Below are 21,199 nucleotides of genomic sequence, written 5' to 3'. Positions count from 1 at the left end.
TCTCAATAACCAGTTCTCCTCCTTTAATGTCAGTACCCGGCCTTCTGATCCACATATTACTATAGGTCTTAATATGGGCGTGTATTCCTACTAACATTCCTGGAATTAAATACATTCTGCAAGACAAAATAGCTACTCGCTATCCTTTCTTGAATTTCTACTGCTACTTTATTGTCCTACGTTATTACAGAACCTAAATATTTAAATATTTTCACTCTTTCATATTTTTCGCATTCATTACTACTGAATTCTTTTGTCCGTTTGTATTAGGCTTCCCCATCACCGTGTACTTTGTTTCGTTTATGTTTACTTCTAAAGCTACTTCTCTGGCTGTTTCGTCTAACGTATCGTAGTTCTCCTTAGATTCTTTGCCATTAATGCTACGTCATCCGCATATGCTACCACTTGAAACTTGTAGATTAAGTATTTTACTCCTGGGTTTATCGGCATTTACTCCTGGGTTTATCGGCATTTCCCGCATCACCTTTTATAAAACTAAATGAAATAGCATTGTAGAGATTACATATCCATGTCGTAGCCCCCTCGGTACCCTGAATTCACCAGACGGTTCTTGCTCTATTCTTACTTTACACACTGTTGCTTTCATTGTCATTTCTGTTAAATTGACCAGTTTTAGTGCGATTCTAAATTCTTTCATGATCTGTATAATATTCTTACTGTGAAAGCTGTCATACGCTTGCTCAAAATCAATGTATAATTGACGTAGTTGCTTGCCCTACTCACAAAACTTCTCTAGCACTTGTCTTAATAAAAATATCTGATCCATCGTGGATCTGTTCCTCCTAAATCCAGGCTGATAGTCCCCAAATATCCCTTCTATCGTCCCTTCAAGTCCGGAGGCTAAAATTTTACTAAATATCTTATATATTACGTACAAGAGAGTGATTCCACGATAATTGCTACATTCTGATTTGCTGCGTTTTTCTTTATGTAACGGGCACTCAATTCCCTTGTTCCAATCCTTAGTCATTATCTCCTTTATCCACAATACTTTATAAATTCATGGACTGCCTCCTCCATTTTCTTTCCTCCGTATTTTAATAATTGGGTCTCTATACCGTCTTCTCCTGCTGCTTTATTATTTTTTAGGCTCTTGATATCATTCTCCACTTCCTCTAGCTCTGGTTCTGGTACTACTTCCTCTTCCGGGTCCTCTACGTCCAACTCCGATTCCAATTCTGAGTCCTGTTCCCTTTCATTCTAAGTCACGGTTCCTTCTTCTTTATCCCGTTCTCTACCGTCAAGCAGTTCGGTAAAATACTTTTTCCACCTTTCTAGGACTTTTCTTTTATCTCCAATTAGATTTCCATCCTTATCCTTATAGAAAACTGCTCGGTGTGGGAAACCTTTCTTCAAATCTCTTGTTCTGGTATAGAACCTTCTGATCTCCTTATTGTCTTCCATTTCGTCCAGCTGCTCTGTCCTTCTCCTTTCATGCTGCCTCTCCTTTACCGTTCAAAGCTTATCCGCTCTCGCTTCTCTGTATTCTTCTGCCGCTAACCTCGTGTTCCTTTGCAACATTTTCCGTCTCGCTTCATCTCTCTCGTGTATTACCGTTAAGCATTCCTCGTCAAACCACCTAACCACCCTTTTGCGTTGTTCTCTCCCCAACATCTCTTCTGCAGCTACGCTAATGGCAGTTTTCAACGACTTTCATTTAGTTTCCGCATTATCTTCATTCCCTGTCTTTCTCCCTGCTTCCAGTATCTCCTCTAGTTTCTTCCTGTATTCTTCCTGTGCATCCTACGTTTGGAGTCTCTGTATATTATGTTCCATTCTTATCTTATTCCTTTGATTTCTTATCAAATCTATCTTCTGCCTATATTTAATTCGTACTAAGTTGTGGTCTGTGTCTCCATTTGCCCCTTTGCAGCTGCCTAACTTCATAATATCTGATGCCTGCCTTTAGTCTATCAGTAGGTGGTATTTGGTTTCTTGTGTTTCCATCTGGCGATGTCCATGAGCATTTCTTAATATCTTTCCTTGGATGATAGGTGCTTTTTATTATCATGTTCTTCCCACTGACGAAGTTTATCAGTAGGAGCCCATTATCTTTACTGTCATTTTGTAGGTTTTATACTTCTATATACCTCTTTTTTCCCTATTTTTGCATTTAGGTGTCCAAGTATTATTTTCACATCAAGCCTTTGAATTTTACCTATTTCTTCTTCCAATTTGGCATAAAATATATCCTTTGTATCTTCATCTCGCTTCTCTGTAGGGGTGTAGACATTCACTACTGTAAAGTTAAAAATTTTGCCCTTATCCTTAGAGAACACATCCTGTCACTTATTGCCGTAAGACCAATTACATTAGCCTTCATAGACCTATGTAGAAGGAAACCAATGCCTTAAAGGACTGTATCTCCTCCGGTATACATCATTAAATGTTCCCCAGACACTATCATTCCTTGCCCTTTCCATTTAGTTTCTTGTGCTGCTGCTATTTTCGCTTGTCACTTATCTAATTCATTCCCAATTTCTTGTAGCTTTCCAGGCCTCTTGAGTGACCTCACATTCCATGTGGCTATCCGAATATCCGTGTTCTTCTGTTTAACCGTTTTTCTCGCCGGATCTTCGACAGGCATGTGTATAGTATCCGTAGTATCCGCACCAACACTTTTTTTCCGGGATGGGGTTTTAAGCCTTAAGCCCAAACCCCGACTTGGAGGACATGGATTTTTTTAGGGTTTACTTCCCTAGGAGGGATGCCTATAGAGCCCTCCCCCCCCCCCCCCCCCTGCCGTACGTTTTGGGACACACTTTGTGTGACTTCTTCATCGAGACCAATGCGGCTTGGGGGATCCCGCCAATAGCTACGCTACCGCCGGCGTAGCTCTCGACTTCGTCAGAGCGCGCAAACCCTCCCGCCCGGCGCTGAAGGTGCTGAAGGCGGTGTCCCCCGGGAGGGAAAGTTACATTAACATCTGTAAATTATTCTGCTGTTCTTCGGTAAAAATTGCAATAGTAAGAAGAAAAGTTTGCAAGAGATATTATATGAATGAGTGTTAATTTTTTTACTTGGCGTTTTCTGTGTATAAGATTATTAGATACTGACTGGTTAGCAATGAAATGAGACCTAATTACAAAAGCTGAAAGTAAGAGGCAAACGTACAGCTACTTTAGGCATGTCAGGTAATGCTTTTTTCGGTCTTGGACATTGAAAGATCTCAATCAAGATCATGCCTCTGATGTCAAGGTGGGACGGTGCTTTGTAATACACTAAAGAGCCAGAGAAACCGGTACACCTGGCTAATATCTTGTAAGGTCCGCGAGAGCACGCAGAAGTGCCGCAGTACGACGTGGCGTGGGCTCGAATAATGTCTGCTTAAGGAACTGACACCATGAATCCTGTAGGGCTTTATATAAATCCGTAAGAGTACGAGGGGTGGAGATTCTTCTGAAAATCACGTTTCAAGGTTTCGCAGATATGCTCAATAATATTCATGTCTGGGGAGTGTGGTGACCAGCGGAAGTGTTGGAACTCTAAGCAGTGTTCCTGGCGACACTCTCCAGATAATCTGGACGGGTGGAGTGCCGCATTATCCTGCTGTAATTGTCGAAGTCCGTCGGAATACACAATGAATATGAATGGATCCAGGTGATCAGACAGGATGTTTACGTACGTGTCACCTGTCAAAGTCGTGTCTAGATGAATCACTGTCCCATATTACACCAACTGCAAGCTCCACACACCATTGCAGAGCCTCCACCAGCTTGAACAGTTCCCTGTTGACATGCAGGGTTCATAGACTGATGAGGTTGTCTCCATATCCGTACACGTACATCCGCTCGATACAATTTGAAACGAGACTCGTCCGACCAAGCAACATTTTTCTAGTGTTCAACAGTCCAATGTCGATGTTCACGGGCCCAGCCGAGGCATAAAGGTTAGTGTCGTACATTCATCAAGGATGCACGAGTGGGCCTTCGGCTCCGAAAGTCCATATTGGTGATGCTTCGGTGAATACTTCGCACGCTGACACTTGCTGATTTGAAATCTGCAGTAATTTGCGGAAGTGTTGCACTTCTGACACGCTGAACGATTCTCTTCAGTCGCCGTTTGTCACGTTATTGCAGGATCTCTTTCCGGCCGCAGCGATGTCGGAGATTCGATGTTTTACCGCATTCCTGATATACCGGTATATTCCTGAAATGGTCGTACGGGAAAATCCTCACTTCATCGATACCTCGGAAATGCTGTGTCCCATCGCTCGTGCGCCGACTATACCATTACGTTCAAACTTACTCAGATTTTGATAACCTGCCATTGTAACAGCAGTAACCAATCTAACAACAGCACCGGACGCTTTATGTCTTACATAGGCGTTTCTGACCGCAGCGCCGTATTTGCGTGTTTACGTACTTCTGTACTTGAATACGCATGGCCATACCAGTTTCTTTGGCGCTTCAGTGTATAATTGTGGTTCAGTGGACAAATGCAAAACGCTAGAAACATAATAAATGGTTGCAAAGCTGTGCGAAAAGTTAAGAACGAGACCTACACGTTCGCCACACGAATCACAAATTGCCAAGAAAAAGTACAATTAAGAAACATTTCTTTTGGTAGAAGGTGCGTTCAAAAAGAAACGAGGCGGAGGCATAATCACAGAAACCAGTAATTGTATGTTGGAAGTATTGACGCTGGCTGTTGAGACACTTGTCCCACTGTGACGCAAGGTGGTGGTGGTGAATGGCTGTCTCATAAAAGTCCCAGGGCTCTGATGTTAACCTATTCTTCACGTACAGCTGGACCTTGTCGTCCGAGGTGAATCGTTTGGTCCTCAGAGCCTTCTTAAGGTGACCAAAAATGACTTAATCACAGGGAGAGAGGTCTGGACTGTATGGAGGGTGGCCGAGAACATTTCAGTTTCTGCTGGAGTGCCACGACTGTGTTGGCTGTATGACGCTTTGCATTGTCGTGGAGCATAATGACCGCACAGGTGAGATTGCCTGGTCGTTTCGATTTGATCGCTTGGTGAAGGGTGGTCAAGGTTTGCAAGTGATACAGGGCATTCACTACTGTCCCGTGCTTCCGGAAGTGAATCAGAAGGAGGCCATTTTAGTAAAAGAAGAACGTCGTCATAGCCTTTCCTGCACTTGTGTGGATAACCTGGCTTTTTTTGGTGATGGTGACCCTGGATGCTTCCACTGGAGACTTTGTCGTTTAGATTCTGGTTCGATGTGATGATACCATCACTAATCTCCAGCCACCACTCGTGCCAGGAACACATTTCCTTCTGGACCATAGCGCAGCTGATGAGCAAGACGGTGGGTCATTCGACATACTTCCTGCTGTGGTTGAAGACTGTGTGGCACCTATTTGCGCATGTGCAGTCGTTCTTTCATGATGGTGTGAACACATCCGACGCTCAATCCGACCATGGCGGCTATAGCTTTCACTGTCCCAAACGGTCCTGGTTAATGAGTGAATCCACCAGCTCGACGATGTCATAGGTAATGCAATGTGGTGCTCCAGACCGTGCATCATCAGCTAACGACAACCGTCCCTCTCTGAAGCGCTTGTGCCCCGCCTTGACCCTTGCAAGGGACATGCAGCGTTGGCTGTACACTTGTGACATTCGTCGATGAATGTCCGTTTCTCCTACTCCAACCTCTATCAGAAAAGAACAACGCCTCTTTGCTCTGGTTTTGACGCCTCCGTGTCACTGTTTGCAATGCGGCTGGCAGCGATGGACGATTGATGCTTGGTGCTGCTACCTCTGTATAGTCACATGACGTGCATGTGTGACCTCAAGCGACGGGCTGTGAACTTCCACGTTCTGGACGGAACCACACCTCGTTACACACGCTACGATATTACGCTCCTGTCACCGGTTTGCGCATTTCAGACTCCAGCTCCTTTCTTTTTGAACACCCATTACTACATTTTATAGCAAAAGTTGTAAATCTTACAAAAACCGCTACTGGCCTAGGCTCAGCCAAAAAATTTGGTGTCTATTCAACGTCCTGTCAGCCTGAAGAAATACGTAACCACTGGAAGAACAAAGTAAGCAAAGTATGCACTTCAACAAAAGTGTCACTCGAAATAAATAACTCCATTTGTTTATAAGAATACTAAAAGGACATAAACAAAAAGCACACCTAACTACAAGTGTCTTTCAAAGTAGGAGCTTTTTCTCCCTCTCTCTTCCTCTCTCCCCTTCCTCTCTCTCTATCTCTCTCTCCTACCTCCTCTCTTTCTCTCTCTCTTTCTCTCTCTCTCTCTCTCTCTCTCTCTCTCCCTAAATTCTGTGGTCCTGAACATTCCAAATTTAACATACATTTAAAATTTATGATACTATTTCTGTTTACAAAATTTGACTCTATCAAAATTGTATTGCAATAGGACTGACAGGAAACAAAAATATTCACCCTCTCAACGCTGTATTGTAATAAGACTGATTCGAAACAAGTGCATGACCGAAGTGTTTCGGCTGTGTCTGAACTGGTTGTCTGTCCACTGCTTTCAGAAGCTCTGCATTTTAGATATTAATGACCAGACCTAACTCCACAAATAGATCGCAACATGCAATTAGAATTGACGATGGAAAAAAAACTGACAAAGATTGTTTCACTACAAAAAACCTCTCTCGACAAAAATCTATTTTCCACAAGTTGAAAGGGGTAAAAATTTATCGAACTATCAGTAATTATGAGAGAGTGTCAGTGATGGTGAAGGTAGGAATAATCGTTACATAATCACTATTTACGTAATGACCTCCCTTCGTTTAATAGAGCATTGGTAACACAAAACCAGGACAGGGGACTAGAAAATTATCGTAGATTCATTTAAAAATTTTCTTTTCCGCTTCGGTTGAAGTTTATAATATTATTTGTAGTTTTCTGTTGCGAGACATCCCGCAAATGAAAGTGTTACACCTACTGGATAGCATTACAAATACTCTCTTTTAACACTTATACAAAAGGCCTCAATCGAAAATTCTTGCGTTATTATTTCTAATGACAAAGCATTTTGGATGCTGTTTGTCATGGCTGTGGCCACAAGTACAGTTTGTGTTGCTGGCAGACTATATATTGGAAAAAATCTGCTGATTTACAAGTTCTTGTTTGATGTCTGCCAGAAACCTGTTATTAGCCACATGTAAAACTCCATTCTGAATCGTAGGTGTGGATACTTCGGCTACAGGGTAATTATTTTCAGGTAATTATTTTCACTCCGTTATTGGGTTCATTCTTAATTCGCTGTTTTAATTACCCACAAATTACTTTACATCATTTATATATTGGCACGTGAATGTGAGATTCATTGAAATCCGGTTGTGAATCATGCACAATACTACTCCTGCATGGTTCTGTGCAATACATACTGTTCTTACCGTGACTTCCTTGTATTTCTTTACCTTCATAACCAGACAATAAGAGACAGGTTTTTAAATACAAAGCAGGGAGACCTTAGTATTCTGGTTAACGTAGTGACGTGCTGCTACTTCGTGAATTTACTATCCACCTAGATGTACAGTAACACCACACATGTATGACCATTTATCTTTTCTTCTAAAAATTTTAAGTGTCTTTTCTATGTCTTTGAAACTTAGTAACCTAAGTATAAGATTTAGGGTTAAATAGGTCTGATCAAGCTGCAAATCTGTCCAAACGTTTTCCTAGCTGTGTCGATCAAACTTATATTTGAGGCTCTGTATCACTGTATAGATATCAGCAGCACTGTCAAAGTCTTTGATGACGCCGCGAATGTCCTAGGAATTTTTCAACTTGACCAAACCATGTGCGACACCGCAACTATTATTTCTCTATTTCGAATTTTCTTCTTCCTATCGTACCATTTGTGGATGCAACCTTGTGTCTTCTAAAGATGTTGGTCCCTCCGGGTAAGGCAAATGACATTAACGCCATACTGTTGTAGTTTCCCTAGTGGAATCTTTAGATGTACACGGTGAAGAGTCTTATTGCCATTTCGGAATATGACAACAGTGATTTTTATTCTTATTTAGTTCAAGCTGCGCTAAGATCTTGGGATAGGGCAGCCTGTATGGAAACTAATTTAGCTCTTGTAAAAACGTTTTCTTTAATAATGTAGTTCAACACGTTGTTGCGAGCTATCTTACGAATACCTTTTCAGGGTATGGAAAGCAGAGTACTGCGTGTATAATAATTACTCATTCGTTTATCTTCACTTGTAGAAATGACAAGTCCATCACTTCACATTTAACATAAATCTCGCTGCTACTGTCGTCTGGAAATTGAATACTGTGTGCTGCGCCGAATTTGTTCGCTTGGTGCGTAATAATGCATGTAACTGTATTACCTTTGTTCTTGAGGTTTTGATCTTTTTGTACTTACTACATGATCTTTCCTTTTGAACGATAAGATGAAGAATTTCTCAACAGTTCCTTTAGCTAATTTTTAAATCGTGATTTAGAGCTGGTCCTCTGTATTAGAAAAGGTTCTCACTTCCGAGCACAAGATGGTTTGTATTCAGGTATTCCTCACGCCTTATCTTGGATTTCCCTATAATGGTCTCTGTTTGTACCAGTCTTGAAACTGTTGTAAGAATAATTCATAAGGATTTATTGCTTTATTCATTGTATGTGGCGGTAAACTCAATCCCATTGGTCACACTGTAAACTCTCTGTGAGTTGAGTCTGCATGTATGTCTGCAAAAAGGAATTTTTCCCTAAGTAGCTAAATCTGTCTGATAAGATCTTTGATTGCTGTCATTTGAACATAACAGTAAGGTAAAGGGAGTCATTGTTGCCTCTGGTGTTTCTATGCTGACTACGACTTACCTTAGAAGTGAAGTTAGTAAACGGCAAAACTACCTTTACTCTCTTTGACATTCTGAAGGTAGCAGAGGTAAAATTGAGGTAGCGAACGTCTATTTAGAACTTTCACAGCAACCAGACGGCAGTTATAAGAGTCGAGAAGCATGGAAAGGAAGCAGAGGTTGAGAAGGGAGTGAAACAGGGTTGTAGTCTATCCCGATGTTATTCAAACTGTACAGCGCGCAGGCTGTAATGGAAACCAAAGAAAAATTTGGATTAGGAATTAAAATCCATAAAGAAGACATAAAAATTTTGAGATTTGCCGACGACATTGTAATTCTGCCGGAGACAGCAGAGACTTGAAGGAGCAGTTGAAGGGAATGGACATTGTCTTGAAAGAGGGACATAACATGAACATGAATGAAAGCAAAACAAGTTAATGTAGGGTAATCGAATTAAATCAAGTGGCAGTGAGGAAATCAGATTAAGCAACGAGACTTTCAAAGTAGAAGATGAGTTTTATTACTTGAGCAGCAAAATTACTGATAATGGTCGAAGATGGTGGGATAGAAACTGTGGAGTGGCAATGGCAAGGAAAGCATTTCTGAAGATATGAAATTTGTTAACATCAAATACAGAATTAAGATTTTGTAAGTCTTTTCTGAAGATATTTTATCTGTAGTGTACCCATGTACGGAAGCGAAACATGGAGAATAGAAGCTTTTGTAATGCAGTGCCACAGAAGAATGTGGAAGATTGGATGGGTAGATCACGTAACTAAGGTGAAGGTACTAAACAGAATTGGGGAGAAAAGAAATCGTAGGTAACACACATTCTGGGACATCAAGGGATCACCGATTTGGTATTGGAGGTAAGTGTGAGGGATAAACATCACAGAGGGAGACCAAGAGATAAATACAGTAAGCGGATTCAGAAAGATGTAGTTTATTGGGAGTTATTTGTAGATGAAGAGGCTTGCACAGGATAGAACAGCATGGAGAGCTACATCAAACCAGTCTTCGGACTAAAGACCACAGCCTCAACAGTCAGGTAAAGCGTAAACAGACGTTGGTAGGAGCTCTTCTTACGACGATAAAACAGTGGGGCAGTCGACTGCAAAGTATTTGATCAAATTTGTGCGTGGTGGATTCTGATTTTGCGCGACCTTACTGAAAGCAAGAGGGCGCGCGACGTCCACACTGCGGAGCAGCGACGACCCGCGGCCGGAACGACTGATGTCGCCCAGTCGATGGGGATCGACACAGGACAGGCAGTGCGGCCGGCGATTACTGCTCCTATGGAACAAGAGTTTTTTCGCGTTTCATTCCGAAAGTCTTGCCATTTGTTTTGGGACCGTCCTATATGGCCATGGCAACAGGAGTGTTGATATAAATGCCAGGTACTCTAGCGGATACTTGAAGAACTTCCGTAGATTAAGGCACTGAGGGCAATCTTTGAGTTTTCATATTTGTAAAATGACTGATCATACTCGGCTTTCTATTGGTGTCAATGGTGGTTTTAGTGTAGGATCAAACTTTCGCGGTGTTGTGTCTAATGTGTAAATGTTGTGTTGTTTGAGGACGGTGCCTGTGCTTCTCATAGCGGATATTGGGTCTAATAATTAAATTAATTACATCTACGATAATGATCGAAGCAGACGAAATGAATTAAGATTTTGGCTACTGCCGGGACTCGAACCCGGTTCTGTTGGTTTACTTTTTTTATTTTGTTTTTTTCCTTTTTTCCTTTTCTTTTTTTGTAGGGTTTTTTTTTTTGGGACCAAAAAACCTAAGTGCCACCGCCACTTTTCATCCTATAACAAAAAAATTTGGTCCACTTCAGGCGTTGGCTCCTGACAACCTACTCCAGAGAGCTACCTATATACCAGGGGAAATACGGGAAATCAAGGTTAGAGCTATCCTACAAACAAAACAAAATCTTCCTTTTCCTGAATTTTATTTTTATTGTTTTTATTTTTATTTTTTTCATTTTTTCTCTTTTCCATTCTTTTTCTTTCTTTTTTCTTTTCTTTTGTTGTGTAATTGATCAGTGGCCTTCTGCGCCCCGCTGGTAATATGTTGAGTCACGTCTTCTCGAAATTGATGTGTTCCGTTCAATTGCTCAGAAATGTTCATTGGTTCAAACAGGAAACCTTCGTCTCTCTTGGCTTAGCACATTCCAGCTGCGAGGCGGGTCGTGGAAAGCACTCCCAAGGAAGTTTGAGAAAAATTGTCTGTATTTTGGATGACGGACAACGACATAATGACAGTCATTGAGGTATGTCCAAAAATCGAGTACAGAGTCTACAGTTTGTCCAAATAGGTAGTGAATGGCATGTCCGCGAATCCAATTCACGGCATTGGTCTTTGTCCGAGGCAAATATTCACGTTCCGGAAATAATAATGAAAGGGGATTAATCCGATCCGGAATGTCACGCGTTAGAAAAGCCACAATACGACGAACCAAGTGCCAAACCTCCACCGCCGGTCCGCAAACAAACCGATGTTCATCAATGTCTGGCACTCCACACGTGGAACATAGAGGTGATTGGGCGAGGTGGATACGATGAAGGCGAAATTGGTTGATTTTCTTGCCATTGACAGTTAGGTACCAGACAGATTGAACATTCGTGTCAAGGTAACAGGCGAAAACCGCGCGCCATACATGACGCCACTCAACCTGGGGGAACTTTTGTTCAATCGGGTTAGGTGGACGACCTAATTGGAGGACATTGTATACAGCCTTTGTCTTGAGTAAAAGTTGTCTTGGTAAGGTGAGGCGTAGATAACTGAGTTCAAGAAAGAAGTATCGTATATATTGGAACTGGGTCGGAACATCCGAGATCATTACTGGGGCTGGCAGTGAGACCGACGAATATGCCTACAGGAGGAGACCAGTGAGGTTCGTTGGGCAACGTGTCCATACCGTCATCTGGGAGCTGACAAATAGGGCGCGAGCTCTATCCGGCACGTGAAACAGACCTATCCCACCTCGTTCACGGGGAAGAGTAAGGGTTGCATAGTTAAATTTGAACAACAGCCCAGAGCTGACGAAAGATGCCATCGCTGCCAACATGCGACGTGCCACTGTAAGCGGGAAAGGTAGAACTTGTGCTACATGGGGAACTCGGGATGCGATACATACACATTTACATATCGAGTTCGTTGGAGAATATCTAAGGATCGAAGGCGATGGTCGTTAAGACCTGCTCTGATCATTAAAAGGAGGCATCGGCAGTTGATGGTGGCTGAACGCCGGAGATCAGATGAAGAATCTATTCCCAAACAGCGAATGGTACCAACGGTGGTAAGAGGTGTAACGCACTCCACGGGAAGTCCCGTGCCAATAAACATAACTTGTGACTTACGTATGTTTAAAGAGCTACCCGATGCCTCACCATAAGTCGCTACCCACGTCAAAATACCTCGAACCTCGTCGGCATTACGTAAACAGATGACTACATCGTCAGCATAGGCCGTGCAACAGAATCGGTAGCGATCTATGGACAACCCTACCAAACGTTGTCTTAGTCCAGATAGCAAGGATTCCAAGGAAAATGCGTACAAAATCGCTGATAGACTTGACGTACGGATCGATCTATTTTTATCGGAGGAGCGAGTCTGCCATTGTACATAATCCTGGACTAGGCACCCCGCAGAAGGCGCATCACTACCGTGATAACGGCGATTGGTAAACCCATATGGTGGGGAACGGCCGTAAGTAACGAATGGTCAACCCTATCAAAAGCAAGTGCCCCAGGCAGGCGTTGTGCCTGGGTAACGGCGATCATATCCCTGTAGCCGCATAAAGCCGTGCGGATGTTATTATCCCCTCCCAAAGATGCTTGGTCTGGCGACACAACATATCGGCTAACGTTTTTAAGTAGTGCCGCCAAAAGGCACTGTTAAGGAGGGTGATGGGCCGATAATAACTGATATTCTTGCCACCATGCGGTTTATGTACAGGAATAATAATTCCTTCCATGAAAGCGTCTGGCACAAGTACTTCCGGAGACATCAGTTCCCGACAGATGGAGGTGAAGGTGGACTCTAACAAATCACAGAAGGTGCGATAAAATTCGAGGGGAAGACGGTCGGGCCCTGGGGAGCGATTGATGGTTCCTGCCCGGATCGCATCGCGGACTTCATCATCAGTCACCTCTGACATCAAGTCAATCGCCGCATCTCCTGGGATACCACCGACGTTGAGCTGTGATACTTCCTCGATCAACTCTGGGGAATGTGGAATGGCGGCGTAGAGCTGCTGGTAGTGGGCGTGAAGCACATTCCCTATTGCAGATTGGGTTACGTAGCGACGCCCTTCTTGGCCCGTTAGGACGTGAATCAATTTTCGGCGCCGATTTTGGCGTTCTTGGATGATATGGTACATCGACGGATGTTCATGAGGCATGCGTTCAGCAGTACCACATCGTGCTATGGCTCCTTCCAAATGCCTCCGCATGAGATTGGGGATTTGGACCTTAGCATGGTTCGCCGGCCGTAGTAGCCGAGCGGTTCTAGGCGCTACAGTCTGGAACCGCGCGACCGCTACGGTCGCAGGTTCGAATCCTGCCTCGGGCATGGATGTGTGTGATGTCCTTAGGTTAGTTAGGTTTCAGTAGTTCTAAGTTCTAGGGGACTGATGACCTCAGAAGTTAAGTCCCATAGTGCTCAGAGCACGTGGGACGGCGTCTATTACATGTGACCCAAGTGTCTTCTATTAGAAGTCGACAGTCAGGTGAACTAAGAAGTGCCGTGTTCAGTTTCCATAAACCACGTCCGTGCCTTACTGCCTGTCTTGTGAGAACAACATCACAGAAGTAAGCCGCATGATCTGAGAAAGCAACAGGCCAGATTTCAGCCCGTCGAGTGTGTTGAATTAGGGATCGCGAGATGTAGATGCGATCCAGTCAGCTAGAGGAGTGCGCAGTGTAGTATGTAAAGCCCGTAAGATCACCGTGAACATGTCTCCACGTGTCGACAAATTGTAGCCGCGTGACGACTGTTTCCAGAGCTGCGCATGGTGAGTGACGCGGCATTTGAATTGATCCTGAGGTTGCTTGGTGCAGTGGAAGTCTCCACCCATGACCCAGTCATCGTGTGGTCCCATAAAAAGCGGTGTAACATCATTCGCGAAGAGGGCATTGCGTTCACGACGGTAGCTGGAGCCCGACGGCGCATAAATGTTGACGATACGTACACCAAAGAGAGGAAGGGCCATACCCCTACCGTTGGAGAGGTATAGGACATCTTCGGCAGGAAGACCTTCTCGTAAGATGATGGCAACACCACTACCGGTGTCCGAAGCGGGAGAAAGATCCGCCTTGAAGCCATGTGGTGGTGAAAAATCGGCGACATGCACTTCCTGAAAAAGCGCAATATCTATGTCCGCATCATAAATCATATCGCGGAGCAGAGCTAGTTTGTGGGGCGCGCAAATGGTCGCGAGGTTAATGGTTGCGACACGATAATGCTGGTGTTGGAGTCCCACAGGCACGGATGGGGCTCCTTCTTCAGGAGCGAGAGGTCGTCGATCTTGCCGGTCCGCTGAAGAGGTTGCTATTGTGGAGAGTTAGCGGGCGGGGGCGCAACCGATGGGGGCGCCCCATCATCAGCACCGTCCACCCCAGTCCCTTCGACCTCCACGTTGTCTGCCCAGGAGACTGATACTGCGGTAGAGCAACTGCTGTGTACATCATCCACGTGGAGAGTAGACTTCGGCTCAGCGGATAGGCTATCTTCAACGTCGACCTGTGGGGCGATGGCGCCAGTAGGGAGAGGTGTACGTTGCCAGTGGTCACCTGTGGCGGGTCGTTCGCATCAGACGTTTGGTCATCAGAGAGCGGTTTGTCGTCCATCTTCGGGTCTGCATCCCTGGTCTCCATCCGTTGAATGGATTCATCACGGAGTGTACGGCTACGTTTCTTTCTCTTTCGTGTAGACCCTTGTTTACGAACATGTCGTTCAGAGTCTGATTGCGGGTGGCTTTCGTCTGACTCCAGACCAGTCTGAAGGAAAGCAGAAGTAGGTGCCACTCCCGAATCAACGTCCATCTCAGTAGCATTTTCAGTCACAGTGCTGCGAAGATTCGGCAGGTCAGGATCTGGCGTCTGTGGCACCTCAGGAGGAATCTCAGTAGCGGTTGCATCTACCTGCTCAGACGACGTCAACGGAGCCGAAAGACCCTTTGTGGAGGTGCTACCTTCCTTGGCATATCTGACAGGGATCTGAGTGATCACCGCTGGGGACGCTTCCTCGCTGACCGGCGTCTGGATCAGGCGGCGTCGCATGCAGGCAGATCTGACGTGGCCTTCTTGTCCACAACCCGCACATGTTCGGGGTTGGCCGTCGTACATAACAATGGCTCGCTACCCGCCAATTGTCAGGTATGATGGTATGTTTTTTCAGTTCAATTTTGATCTGACGCACACCATTAAGGATATGGTGGGTAATGAATGTTTGCCATTTTTCCTCTACGTAACCGATGACATTACCGTATAGTTGTAACGCAGAGACACCTTCGTCCTTCGGCACTTCAAAAGGTAGTTCAAACACCCTAATCGCGCGTCGACCGTACTCTGCAAGTTCAAGTCTTACAGCTCCGACGTGACCGTCAGAGTATTTGAACTTAAGTCCATTGGCATGGCGGCGAATAACATCTTCACACATCTCGGTGTTTGTCATTTTAATATAAACGACACTACTCGTGATCGAAAAATTGATTCCGATAACGTGGTTAGGATCTAAAGGAACTTCTTCACGTATGAACGTTTCAACTTCATGTGCACGAGGTCGCGCATGTTCAGCTGGGAAGGAAACTTTAAGGGTCGCACGGCGGTAAGCGCTCGACATGTTTTTCACGGTGGACGGACACAAGCCTTAAAGCTACGACGCGGAAGTAAACAACGCTTGCAGCGGAGCACTGGCCGGCGCGCGGGGACGTCCGCACGCTGCCACGGCTGATAGCCGATTATTTACTAGGCAGGAATGCTAACCTTTACACAATCACAGCAGAGTGGTCAATATTGCTGCACGAACTACCTAACAAGGGAACCTCCTCATCGCACCCCCCTCAGATTTAGTTATAAGTTGGCACAGTGGATAGGCCCTGAAAAACTGAACACAGATCAATCGAGAAAACAGGAAGAAGTTGTGTGGAACTATGAAAAATAAGCAAAATATACAAACTCAGTAGTCCATGTGCAATATAGGCAACATCAAGGATGATCTGAGTTCTGTGGCGCCGTGGTCCCGTGGTTAGCGTGAGCAGCTGCGAAACGAAAGGTCCTTGGTTCCAATCTCCCCTCGAGTAAAAAGTTTAATTTTTTCAGCCAATTATCAAAGTTCAGGCACTCACACATAATCAACTTCGCTCTCCAAAATTCGAGGACATGTTCAGATTTGCTTGGAGATATACCAGATTTGACGGTCTACACACGGAAAAATTTGGAAACGTTAAAACGGAAAGCTGTGCGACTGTGAAACTGTTGCATTCATTTGTTGCAGTTTATGTGACAAACTCTTATGTTTTCGTCACTTTTCTTGGGAGTGATTATGACATCCACAAGAAAACCTAAATCGGGAAAGGTAGAAGAATCTTTTTATCCATTCGCCAAGTGTACAAGTTAGGTGGGTCGACAACATATTCCTGTCACGTGACGCACATGCCGTCACCAGTGTCGTATAGAATATATCAGACTTGATTTCCTGTGGAGGAATCGGTTGACCAATGACCTTGCGATCAAATGTTTTCGGTTCCCATTGGAGAGGCACGTCCTTTCGTCTACTAATCGCAAGGATTTGCGGTGCGGTCGCAAAACACAGACACTAAACTTATCACAGTGAACAGAGACGTCAATCAACGAACGGACAGATCATAACTTTGCGAAAATAAAGAAAGTAAACTTTTCACTCGAGGGAAGACTTGAACTGCGCATCTCTCCCTCCGCAGCTGCTCACGCTAACCACGGGACCACGGTGCTGCTGAGCTAAAACCCTCCTTGATGTTGCCTATCTTGCACATGGACTACTCAGTTTGTATATTTTGCTTATCTTTTTCATAGTTCCACACAACTTCTTCCTGTTTTCTCGATTGATCTGTGTTCAGTTTTTCAAGGCCTATCCACTGTGCCAACTTATAACTAAATCTGAGGGGTGTGTGATGGGGAGGTTCCCTTGTAAGCTGAGTGCACTCCCCAAGACAAACTTCAATTCATTTTTCCCTTATATATTGCTACTACTGCCAGGTTTCACCGATACTGGCAAGCACCGCAGCATTGGACGTAATGGGTCGTCCTTGTATCATTTTGTGATATTATAGATTTAGCAAACAAGGGGACCCGTGTTCGTGTCCCGGCCGCAGCACAAATTTTAATTCATTTATCTGCTTCGGTCATTATCGTAGATAATGAAAAGAGACTTAAATTTCCCACAGATACATTTAATTATAAGATCTATAAATTCATTTTGTTATAATTTCGTGATAAAATGGCCACTGGGCCTAATCGTCGAATTAGAATTCATTCCTCCTGGATTCTCTGTTGTCTCTGCTCAGAAATTCATTTTTTTAAATATTTTCTTAAATGGACAACTGGACCTAAATGCGTCAGACGGTTTCATTTCTTGTCCTGCCTTACGTGACCAAATTTTTTTCTCCCTTTCAAAAATCAGCAATTTATTAATCATTGAATTATTATTAAAAACAGATATTATAGGAGATATCAATTTAGTTCACTTTTCCTTAGCTAGAGGTACATATAAAGATTTATGTCATTCGATTTTGATAATAATATCTAGGAGGCTGTCTTTGTTATGCTCAATGCATTTGGAGAGTCGAAATCGGAAGTTTCGGTTCCCTTCTCCAACACGTTGGCAATATCAGCACGAACATTAGATCCGTGGGCGATTGTCATACACCAAGGATTTAGGACAATCCCTTAAGAGAAAGTGGAAGAATGTAAATCTGGGAAGAGCGCTGGCGACTCAAAATCACTCTTGAGATGAGACGGTCGGATAAGTGTTCGCGCAAGAGAGTTTTTGACGTTCGTGCCGCGTGAGGCGTGGCGCCGTCTCGCTGGAACCAGACACGTACTGCATCCATTTCTCAAAGTTCAGGAAGAAAAAACTCCTCCGTCATCTGGATACAAAGCTCAGGAGTTACTGTAACTGCCTTATCATTCTCTTCGAAAAAGCCTCGGCCAATAATCCTAACTTTGGATAAGCATAACAAACAATGCCATGTTTTGTATACAGGGGCTACTCTTGAAGTTCTGGAGGATTCGCACCACTCTATTATCGCATGTTTTGTTTATTCACGCAGCTAGAAATATCAAAATTTGGATCCTTGCTGACGAACGCAAGGGCGTGGTTTTCGATCAAGGCCTTAAATAAATTATTTTCGTGAAACGAGATAGCGTGGATTAAGTATAATTATGCAACACTGACTGTTTGTGTGGATGAAATTTCATAGAATTCGTACAAATTTCATAGAATTAGTCTCACTATAAGATCGGAAATCGTAAGAGCAGCTGGATTTTTCCGTGCAGATCGCTTGGGGAGTTCAATATTGACAGCCTTTCTTTGTCTACGTTTCTAGTGTCCTTCTAGTTCTTGGAGATCCTCGTTTATTTCTATACACTACCAGTATTCGAAAACCTGTCCACCCACGTAACTTCCGATTTTCGATCAGAATGACTATCTGTAGGTGGGATACTAAACGGTTCCCTGAATGCACGCTGGGTTGCGATGAGAAAATGGCCACTGGAACGATCGCCATTGCGAACGAGCGCTCCTCTCTCGCCCACTGCATAATCACTACGAAACTAGCATTTGAAGAAACGTTACGCCCCGCCGTTTTGAATCCACTCAACCCCACACAGCAATGAGTAACGGCCGCTGGGTAGCGCCCTTTTCAATTAAGGGAGTTCCCGCGCCAGACACCGTATTTCATTTAATATTATCTGTTAAGAACAACTCATTTAACCAACCAGACCATCCACTTTCAAGTTCCCTGTTACAAAGTTTCACAAATGTTAAACCGTTGTGCACTTCGAAAACTGTCCCTCTTCCCCAAAGAAGGTACACCCTGTTTCAAGAAGATTCATTATATTTCACAAGCATATAACTTCGACATAAGTGAAGATAGAACTTTGCAGTAACTTTTAAGTTACTATTGCGGCTGAAAATTTTATTTTGAAATAACCATTCCTTTGTTCAAGTATTGTGAAACTCTATCCTTACAGATGTTAGTTAGGTAAGCGCGGGTATTATACAGTCTACCTTTCTATTGTGGAAAGATTAGCATTCACTGTTCAGAAATATACCGTCCACTATCTGAATTACCGGCTATGTGAAACTGAGCTGATCCTATTGTGTACTCACTGGTCCCCTATACCGCCACGTAGGATCCTTACGACGATGACGAGTAAAATATGGGAACGTTCCCTCACTCTGGGGCCGGCAAATACGTCCACTGTGATGATGTATGCAGATCCCGGTCTCGTTTCAAAAGACAACATGATGCTTTCCAAGCGTCTAACGTCGTCGTAAGGCGCACCACTGCCACCGCACAACTTCCTGCTTCTGTTTCAACGGAAGCATCAACTAACGTCATCGCGTTTCGAGTCCGCGGTACTCGAGACATAAGTGCACTGTCCGTACGTCTTGCTGCACCCAAATCCATTTCCAGGCAACTGTCAAGGCTGTATAATCGTGCACAGCCTAGAGAACAATGTACATCTGAGGTTTTAGGAGCAAATCAAAACAGGTCATTGTATCCTACAAGGGGTTGACTGTGGCATTGCTGAATTAATAGGTTCATTGTTCGCATAACAGCACGCCATTTTCTTGCTGTTATCACTGCAACTGGCACAAGCTGCAATATCGCGGAACGACAAACGCCAGTCTGGAAAGGCGACGATGCTGTCGCTATAGAATTCTGACACTTGCTGGCAGGCATTTCTTCGTCTCACAGGAGATAAAACACGATCTTCTCACAAACAAATAACACTCAAATGCGATTTCAGAATGAGATACTCGTTGTGTAATATCTCCTTACACAGGGTGCCCCAGAAATGTTAAAATTCAAGAGGTTGTAGAGGATGTCTTGAGGAAGAAATCGAGGGTAGAAACCCATGTCCAGAAACGGCATCTAACGACGTTATAGAGCGTCGAAGTTAAAGGCACCGGCGCCTGCTACTAGGTCACAACATATGCTGGAAACGTGACTTTGTACGTGCGCTGACGGTCCATACGTGGAACGTCTCGCAATGTTGGTTGTAATTCAGTGATCGCGACTAGTTTCAAAGATCGCCAGCTTACTTTTCTCCTGGACCCCTCTAAAGTCTCCATTTGTTTCTCGGCCTATAGTAAAATAAACTGCAGATGGGAACTCGTGTCCGTAACCGTTATCCATCAAGACAACAGAGCATCTATAACATAAAAGATATATATATTTTTTTATTACGAGTGGAATATGAACGTGTGGATAATACTCATTCAATTATGTAATTATTTCTTAAATAGATGATTTTTATGTAGAACAGAGATAAATATTATCTCACATTTTCTGTTAATCTATGTCATTCTTTTCTTTTGTTTTGTCCCCTTTTATCGTCTTCTTCTGATGTACATCGCAAGACACGAATCGATTTGAGGTCTGTTAAATGAAAAACATTTAATGTAAAATTATTGTACTTTTATGTTCATTTACTGATAAAAACAAATAGAGCCAAATACGTTAAAACTATTTATGATTAATTATTGAAAATTCAATTCTTGTTTCAATTATAATATTGTATTAATTGTTTTATCATAGCTGCAAGAAGCGCAGCCATTGTTAGTTGCGATTATATAGCAACTTCGTCTGAACTTCTAGTTGAAAATAGCATGGGTTTGTGTTAAACTAATTTGAAAACAATTTAATCATTTTTATTATTAGTACCATAAATTTAAATGATTTGTTGAGAAAAGGAAAATCTTAATTAAAAAAGAAATCCTATATCTTTTGTAGGTCGCCATCTTAACTTTTGTTACAGCGGTAAATTTAAATTACTTGAAACTGCAAACGTTCAATATTCCGATGTGTAAGAAATAAATGTACACCGTTGGTACTGAACTCTATTTATAAAAGAAAACGAAATTAATCGAATCACACTACATTTTCTAAGATTAGTGGTGATGGTATTTATTGTTGAACAAGATTTCATTGCTGATGTATGTGGCCAAAATTAAACTACGCACGAATCACGGAGAGAAATATTTTTGGTAGTATACGTCTGTGTTGTGTGCGGGTGGTATTCTGTGGTTCCCTTTCATGATCAATTTGCTAAGAATAATTAAATCCATCGAAGACAAAAATCATAAAAGCTCCGATGTACGATACGTAATTTTAGTGATACGAACACAGCTTAGAGTCAACATTATTACACTACGTCAG

General features: G+C 43.3%; 1 protein-coding gene across 1 annotated transcript in view; it reads right to left on the bottom strand.

Annotated features, from left to right (window-relative positions):
* Window positions 1–21,199, bottom strand: part of LOC126456173 (protein takeout-like) — a 186,651-nt gene that overhangs the window by 133,747 nt on the left and 31,705 nt on the right. The gene's annotated exons all lie outside the window — the stretch shown is intronic.

The sequence above is a fragment of the Schistocerca serialis genome, chromosome 2 (genome assembly GCF_023864345.2).
Source record: "Schistocerca serialis cubense isolate TAMUIC-IGC-003099 chromosome 2, iqSchSeri2.2, whole genome shotgun sequence".
NCBI lineage: Eukaryota > Metazoa > Arthropoda > Insecta > Orthoptera > Acrididae > Schistocerca > Schistocerca serialis.
The sequence above is the reverse complement of the archived record's forward strand: the minus strand, read 5'-3'. Positions and strand labels throughout refer to the sequence as shown.